General features: G+C 46.7%; 1 protein-coding gene across 12 annotated transcripts in view; it reads right to left on the reverse strand.

Annotated features, from left to right (window-relative positions):
• INPP4A (inositol polyphosphate-4-phosphatase type I A) overlaps positions 1-8707 on the reverse strand; it is a 134800-nt gene extending 126093 nt beyond the window's left edge. For 3 of the 12 annotated variants that reach the window (XM_077915110.1, XM_077915116.1, XM_077915105.1), the window contains exon 1: positions 8527-8706. The gene's annotated coding sequence lies outside the window, so the exon portion shown is untranslated. Of the gene's footprint in view, positions 1-8148; positions 8332-8526 lie in introns of those variants that run through there. The other 9 variants (XM_077915113.1, XM_077915112.1, XM_077915119.1 and 6 more) reach the window with 6 other exon arrangements.
• Positions 8708-8711: the final 4 nt, after the last annotated feature.

Below are 8711 nucleotides of genomic sequence, written 5' to 3' on the forward strand. Positions count from 1 at the left end.
GGCCCAGAGCATCACAGTGCACAATCTCCTACTTACATTATTTAACTCACATAACCCTTTGTGAGCCAGACCATTCCCCCATTTCCCAGAGAAGAAAGCTGATTTAGGTTCAGGTCTATCACTTTTTCTTCTCATAATCCAAGTTGTCCCCCTCAAAACCAGACACAGACACCCCAAAGATATGCATGTTTTGTGACACAAACCAGACGAACACCTGCATTAATGTATAACACATGCATCCTAAAGGCAACCAAAGTAACATGGAAATTGTCCTGTTAAGCCACAAAGGATTGCAGAGGGAATCACAGGTAGCAATGGCTCCAACAGGGCCGGCTTCAAAACAAGGTGGATTCAGATACCAACCTATTCGTCTCATTCCCTCTCTCTCACTCTCTTGGTGTAGGCAGACATGCTGATCCACCCTGTTAGGAGAAGGAGGGGTCAGGTATCCAGAGTTAACTTGCAAGCCTCTGACAAATCCATCCATTCCCTGCCATTGCCTCCCCATCACTCAGAGTAGCCGTCCCAAGGATCCTTAACATCACCAGGAGGATCTGGCCCAGGTGGTCAAACACCACAGACAGTAAATTGGAGCAAGACCACAACATCTACACCTTCTGTCCTGCTGTCTTCCTGGGCTCCAGCTTCATTCCCACTGGTCCACACTGCTAAAAGTCCCCTTTCAGATCAGCAGTTCTCCATTTATGGTGAGTCATAGACCCTTCCCACCCCATCTCTTCCTCAGGTGCTCTTCCTCAGCAATTAGCACTGATGTGGTACAGCAGAGACTTCTTGGGTTAGGATGAACCTTGAAAAGTCAAGAAAACCTAGAAATACTTTGGAAAGCCTTGAAAAGTCAAGAAAATCCAAAATATCTCAGCTCACTAGTTTCTGGAAAAATCTGAAACACTGAACTATTTTGAGCTCAGAAATCATATCATGAAGGTGGCTATTTCTCTTCACCTAAAAGTTGGAGTTGCACTTGCAAAAAGGTCACACTGGGCGGAGCCAGAGAGAACTATAAACTGCCACTGAAAGGAGTCCCTTAGGCTGTCTCCAGGGCAATTCCTGAAGCATTCCCAAGTCCCTACTAACTGTACCATTTTCTACTTCTTTCTGAGCAAGGAGTAGCAGAGTAAGCACACTCTACACATCAGAACCTACTTCCAGAATAGCTCTGGAGAGTGAGTCATAAGGGCCAGACTAGATCTTCAGCAGCTGGCCCAGGGGACTCCCATCCCCACTGGGCCAGAGACAGAACCTGGGGCTGGGAGGTCACCATGTTGCTTCCTTTTAGTCCTGCATGGAGGATGTGAGCCACTCTCAGAGAAGCTGGAGAGGCTGCAGGCATGGAGGCTGGGAAACAGCTGGGCCAGTGAACTGGGGCACAGGCCACGGGGGGCCATGAAGAGCAAAGACACCCACAGGCTCCTCTGTTTACACTACGGGCTGACCACCCAACACTCATTCTCCCTTCTTCCTACTCTGGGAATAAGCCTCTCTGGATTCAGGAAAAGCCAGCCCCATCTCCAGGTGAGGAATGGGGGTGTTCCTGATTAGACTATGAACAATTCTCAAACTGGAGCTTGCATCAGAATCACCTGCAGGGCTTGCTAAAACAGAGCGCTAGGCCCCATCCCAGAGTTTCTAATCCAGTAGGCTGGGGAGGGGCCTGAGCCTGCACATCTAATAAGTCTCAGGGGATGCTGATGCCGTTGGCCTGGGGCCCAGACACCGAGGAACACTCTTAAGCCAATCAGCACACAGCACTCTCACAGCCTCCGGCCTTGGGTCCTGGGGAAGCCACGTGGTCCTCACTGCTCCCACAGACCAGAGGGATAGCTGGTAGGGGCTGTGGCCAGGGAGGGGCTGGTGTCAGGAGCCGGGAAACACACAGTTCCACTGACCATAAGGACCATCTCATCAACATGAGAAGGCTGATTCTGGGATGATACCAGCAGTGATGGCCAGAGAGAGAAGAATCTACGTCCTTGTTGAAACTGCAAAACTGTTGATAGAGCAGAACTCCAGTTCTAGGAGATTAATAAATGAACTGTCTACTTGGCAGCCAAAAGCACCCCAAGAGACACACCCCACAATCCAGGAGACTCTTGAACCGGGCATCCCTGTTTTCTAAAAGGACCCTCCTCTTCAGAAATGTATACCTGCCACTTCCAGAATCTGTACACCTAGGTCATCCTGCTTGAAAACTCTAACTGGTGGGTTAGAGGATGAACCATTTGAAATGCAGGCAACACGGGACAAGGGAAGGAGTCCCACATCCTGGAGTGAATGAATTTTATCAGACGGCAGCTGACCCCAGCAGTGGAAGGGCCACTGTGTAAGGGCGTGGTGGACAGGAAGAGTGGCAGAGGATTTCAGACCTCAGAATTCTACCTAGTAAGGGCAACAGGAAGGGCACTGCGCCAACTCCAGGCCAGGAGAATTAGCAGATGTCTGAGGGAAAGGCTCTGATCCCAGGAAGGGAGCCGTAAGGCGCCAAATGCTTTCCTCCAGACATCCCGTCCCAGGGGACACCCCTCCGTCTTTCTGACTCCATACCAGAAAATGGACTTGTCTTTATCACCGTAGACACTCCCCCAGAGACTTCCTGCTTCTAAGGCCTTCACCAGGGGAACTTTCAGATTCCACCCAGAAAGGGTTGCTGCGTTTCACCTGCCCTAGGTGCAGGACTGTGAGCAAACACCAGGAGCCGTCTGGGTGGGCTGGCAGGCATGTGAAAGAGCATGCGTAAGGTGTGCACAGAGACCATATTGACGAGACAAACACATGGCACCCAGGGGCCCTGATTCCCCATTTCCCAGCCAGCTTATGAAAAAGGGATGGTGAAACCTGAAGAGAAAAGGCTGCTCTGGGGGATCCCTGGGTGGCTCAGCGGTTTGGCGCCTGCCTTTGGCCCAGGGCGTGATCCTGGAGCCCCGGGATCGAGTCCCGCATCGGGCTCCTGGCATGGAGCCTGCTTCTCCCTCTGCCTGTGTCTCTGCCTCTCTTTCTCTCTCTGTGTCTATCATGAATAAGTAAATAAAATCTTTAAAAAAAAAAAAAAAAGAAAAGGCTGCTCTCATTCCAACTTCCACACTGCCCACACGAACTCATCAGAAAGGTTCCCGTCCCTGAGTGCTGGCAGGCACAGGTGTCATTCCAAGCACTTGAGGTGTATTAACTCATCCAACCCCCTAACAAGCCTCTGCAGTTGCAGATGAACAAACCAAGATACAAAAAGATGAAGCTACCTGCCCAAAGTCCCATAGCTGCTGGAGGCTCACAGGGACTTTGGTTCCAGAGTCCACAATAGTTCTAGAGATAAAAGAAATGGTTTTGAAAGATGTGTATGCATGCTCAAAGTTCCTTCCCTATAAATCAAAATACTAGAAATAGAAGTTATTGATAATCGGGGCTCCAACTAATTAATCCCCATCCCTACATTGACACAATAAAGTAGAATATTTATTTTTTAAATCCTGTGGAAGAAGCTAAGTGATTTAATGGAAATAGCACTAGATCCAGACAGGCCTGGGTCTGAATCCCAGTCCAAGCTCTTCTAACCACTCTTCAGTGGATACCTTAATCACATTTCACTCAGCTGACTCCTCAAGACCACAGCTCACCTTCTAACAAGACCTTGCAGGGGATGCATATAAACACTTGGCCCAGGGCCTGGGATATAGAGGGTGCTCAGAAAATGGTAGTTTCCTCTTCCTCTAGGATGAAAAATATATAATGCTTAAAGGAGATGTCTAAGGCTCCCAGGAATAAAGTATAAAGTTACAGTAACTTCCACAATGTAGTAATATAAAGAATAATCTAATAAGATAAAGTAGGTAAAGGATATACACACATAATGTACAGAAGCAAAAGTATAAGCAAATATGAAAAGGTTTTCAATTTTCTGATAATTTGAGAAATGTAATTAAAATAATAATGCCTTCTTTATCCATTAGATTGGCAAAAATTGACAAGATTTATACTCCTCAGTGTTGGCAGAGTTAAAAAGAAACAGGCAGTTTCACATTCTAATGGAAGAAGTACAAAGTGAAAGCCTCTTGGAAATGGGGGCAATTTGGCAAAGCTGTCCATTTAAAATTGCTCTTTGACCCAGAAATTCTACTTCTAGGGATCCAGAAGACTGAAATATTTGCAAGTATTAACAAATGATTTGTTTGATCATTCAAATGATCATCAAATTAGGATCATCAAATCCTAATGATTTGATTCACAAATTCTTCACTATTTTTATTTTTTTTTAAGATTTTATTTATTTATTCACAAGAAACACAGAGAGAGAGGCAGAGGGGCCTGATGCAGGACTTGACCCTGGGGCCCTGGGAACACGACCCGAGCTGAAAGCAGATGCTCAACCACTGAGCCACTAGGTGCCCCTCTCCACTACCTTTAGAGTGTGAAATTGGAAATAACCTATATGTCCATTGATAAAGGACAATTAAATAAATTGTGATAAGCATAAACTCTGGAATACAGACCAAAGTCAAAACGAAATAAAAACAAAAACCTTTTCATGCATTAAGTTTAAAATGCAAATCAGAGACAATTTTCTGCAATGTGTGAATGGACACACATATCCGCTAAAAAGGCCTAGAAGCAGCAACACCTCAGTAGCAATGAGCACACCTGGAAGCCAGATCTTGGTTTTTAAATACCATTCTCCATTAAAAGGAACAAAGACTCTTTGGAGAAATGGCTAATTCCAGGGCTGGAAGGTGTAAGCTGAGTGTCGAAGGTTTTGCGTCAGAGTGAAGAAGTCCTTCAAGAATGATGAGGACATGTCAAAAGGACATAAGGGGCTCCTGCAGGCCAAGTCTGGGACAATTTTAGCAAAAAAATGAATAATGAGAGTAAGAGACTATAATCTATTGCATTAAAGCAGGAATTCATGAGAGCAGGGGTGTAAATCATAGAATAAACAAGGGAGAAAGAAATGTCCTTCCTTTCAGTACAATTCCCTCTGGTAAGTATAGAAAGAAATATGGAATTAGAAAGCCACCATCTGTCAGCCAGCATAATAACTGGTTCAGGTAAGAATCATCAACGGATTCTAAAACTAGTGAGTCAAAGTATGGGGAGTAACAGTATATTTACAGATTCTCGAGTTATCTTACTATGAGATACATATTAATTACTAAGGGAAAATGGTAATATTTCTGTAAGGGAACCAGGCAGACACTACCTAAATCAAGTGATCAAAGTTAACGTGACCAGTGAATGGGACTAATCAACAGCATATGCCTCCTCCTGATGGGACATGCTGAGATGGCTGCAGGGTCATCCCTGTGCTACTCTTGCCAAAAGCACATAATCTTAATCTAATCATGAGGAAGCAGGCAAACACCAATTGGGAGACATTATCCAAAAAAGCAGGTGGCAGTCTTTAAAAATGTCAACGTCATAAAATACAAAGACTCAGTAACTGTTCCAGATGAGAGAACACTAAAGAGACAGGACAATTTGATACAATGTATAATCTTGGATTTTCTTTTGCTCCAAAAGACATTATTGGAGCAACTCACAAAACCTGAAAAAGACCTGTAAGCTAAATAATAGTTTAGTATCAATGTTTGATTTCCTTATTTTTAATAACTATACTGTTATGTAAGAGAATGTCCTTGTTTTTAAGATATACACAATAAAGTAGTTAGAGGTAAAAGGGCATCATGGCTGCAGGTTACCATTAAACAGTTCAGAAAAAAAAGTAATCACCCATAAACAAATACAAGTGAAGGATAGGGACGCCTGGGTGGCTCTGCAGTTTAGCGCTGCCTTTGGCCCGGGGCGTGGTCCTGGCATCCTGGGATCGAGTCCCACATTGGGTTCCCTGCCTGAAGGCTGCTTCTCCCTCTGCCTATGTCTCTGCCTCTCTCTCTCTCTCTGTGTCTCTCATGAATAAATTAAAACAAAATCTTTAAAAAGAGAGAGAGAGAGAAGGATAAGGCAAATGTAGCAAATGTCAACATTTGGTGAATGTGGGTAAAGCATATCTGGAAATTCTTTGAAATAATCTTGCAACTTTTCAGTAAATCTGAAATACTGTTTTAACAATTAAAAAAAAGCAAGGTGTGCATAGTATAAAAATACAGGTAAATTTCTGTGTATTCGGTTCATGATGGTATTTTCCTTAAAAGCACAAGAAAGACAAAATAAAGCAGGCCTGCTTGGTGTTAATACTGGTCTCCCCAGAATACAGTCTCCTCACAGACCTTCTCTTCCAGAACACTAGAAAAATATGTTTTGAAGGATCTCTCAAGACCAGACCATTAATCAAGTTCTACAAAAGAAGCGACCACATAATCAAGCCTCCTTCCCTGCAGATATGTCCTCTTTTTTCCTCAGTGAAAGCCAAAACATCCTGACACCATGAGTAGCTGATGATGCTGAGGACTTTGCTGGAATACATAATCAATAAAGGAATTTTTCATAAGAAACCAGATCCAACCTCAGTCCAAAGTCTCCTCACCCCTCTGTCTTATTGGATTCTTGAGATGCTGTGGGGTGGGGGTCAGGGGTCTGTTGGTCCCACATGCCTTTCTGTCCATTCCTTGGGTGATTCGAAGATTTGCTAACTGAGCAAAATGTTCCCAGGTAGGCCGCTGGCTAAAGGAACTTGCAGGGTCAGTGGTTCTCTCAGCCATATACACTCCATCTCTCTGGTGCTTTACCATTCACAACAACCTCTTGTGTATATTATTCTATTTCATCCTTTCCTTAAGGCAACCTTTAAAAAAAAAAATCCTAATATTCAGTTTAATAGCAATACAAGAATATATCCAGGTTCCCAAACAATGGCACAAACCTACCCGACTTCAAGTCTAAAGCAGATAAACACTGAGATGGCGTAAGCCTAATGAAAAACTGAGAAGTAAAGCAGCCACTAGAATCAGCAGAGCCAATTCTGATGCTGAAGCCAGGAGAAACAAGCCGTCTTTTCTCCCTGCATCTGTCCAGCTTCCTTTCACTGAAGCCCTGTGTTCAGGGCACACCCTCCCAGGAACTCTGGCTTGTTGCTACAGAGGTGTGTTTACAGGACCCCACAGGGAACAGGGCCTTGCGGGTTTCCATTCACAATCAACAACCACCCCTGGGACAGCATCATGGTCTTCTGACAGCTACCCTCCAACAGAACCACTATACTGGCCTCCCCACGTGGGCACCATCATTCATCTTTCTTCAGAGAAATCGATGAATTGAATCTTCCAGATGTAACATTTTACCAAAAATCCCCCAAAACCAAGGCCTTAGCCTAGATCCCAAACCAAAATTCCTCTTAAAGAAAGCCTGTTTTCAACCAATGAAAAATCAAGTTTAATTCTAGGACAACCTATTCTATGTGCATTTACCAATGCCAACAGCATCTACATCCCAAAACAAATGGCAGGGCAGGTTCTGTTCTCACCTTTCAGAGTTGAGAAAATTAAGAACCAAAGTTAGCAAGTGGCAGACCCAGGATTCACCCAAGACAGCCTGTTCAGGCCCCACCCTCACTGGCTTGCCCACAGGCCACCCAACCCACCTTGAACCAAGACGAATCCAGCAGAATTTCACTGCAACACTCAAACTGCCACCCCACCCCCTAGTCCCCCCGGTTTAGATGCCCTGTGGGCATTTTACTCTTAAGCAGCCTCCCAACCAAAACACCTTCAGTAGCAAAGCAAAAGACGAGAAAATGGGCTTTGCAAATGCTTATACTTCTTTCTCAGCCAGAGAAATACTTTCATGATCTGTCATTATGGATGAACTCGAGGCGGGGAGGAACACAACATTATGTAATGTCAGAGGGCAGACGACAAGGGGAAGGGAAAGCAAGCCCATCCCCGATCCCTTCGCCCACAAAGACATAAATTTACCTTTGACGTTTTGAGTGTTTCAATCTTCTATGGCCTACACATTCATGACTGGCTTTTCCAGAGATGGTCACAGATTCCCTGCAAATTTCTCGGGCCTCAACTAACTGCCTAGCACAGCCAGAAAGAAATAATACACAAAAAGCAAAGATGCCAGAAATATCGGGGGGGGGGGGGGAGGAGGTCGGGTGGGCATGGGTCCGCAGAAAAGGAAAGAGTTGAGAGGATGGAGACCAGATGTCCTACTGAGATTGAGATGCATGCTTATTTTTACCCGGTTATGTTTACACCCGAGGCACAGCGAGGCCTTCAGCGTCTGAAGTCACTAGATCCAAGCAAGAGCCAAGACGCGGCCTCGGGGTCGCCGCGTCCTGCATCCTGGCTCCCCATCACCCGCTCCAGCTCCGCACTCCCCTCAGCGCGAGACGGCCCAGGTCTCCTCCTAGCCAGGGGTCGGCCAGGCTTGGATTGTTCTCCAAAGACGCAACCGCCGGCGAACCGCTAGGCTGTCCGATTTCCATGACAACCGCGGGCGCCGTCTCCGTCCGGTGCACCCGGTAGAGATGCGCGCCGCGCCGCGCCCCGCCGGTGCATCCCGGCGCCCGGCTGCCCGCCCCGCCGCGCCGCCCCCCGCCCAGCCTGGCCCACCTACCTGGCGCGCCCCGGCCCGCGGCGCCCGCGCCCTGCTGCCCCGCCGTCCTCGGTCCCGCCGGGCCGCGCGCCCGAGCCCCGCAGCAGTAGCGCCGCCGCTTGGTCACCAAGTCGCGGGCCGTGGCCGGGGTCTGGGTCGTCCTGAGCCGGCCGGCCGCGAACCCGCCGCCCGCGCCGCAACCCGAA

Source organism: Canis aureus, chromosome 11 (genome assembly GCF_053574225.1).
Source record: "Canis aureus isolate CA01 chromosome 11, VMU_Caureus_v.1.0, whole genome shotgun sequence".
Classification (NCBI taxonomy): domain Eukaryota; kingdom Metazoa; phylum Chordata; class Mammalia; order Carnivora; family Canidae; genus Canis; species Canis aureus.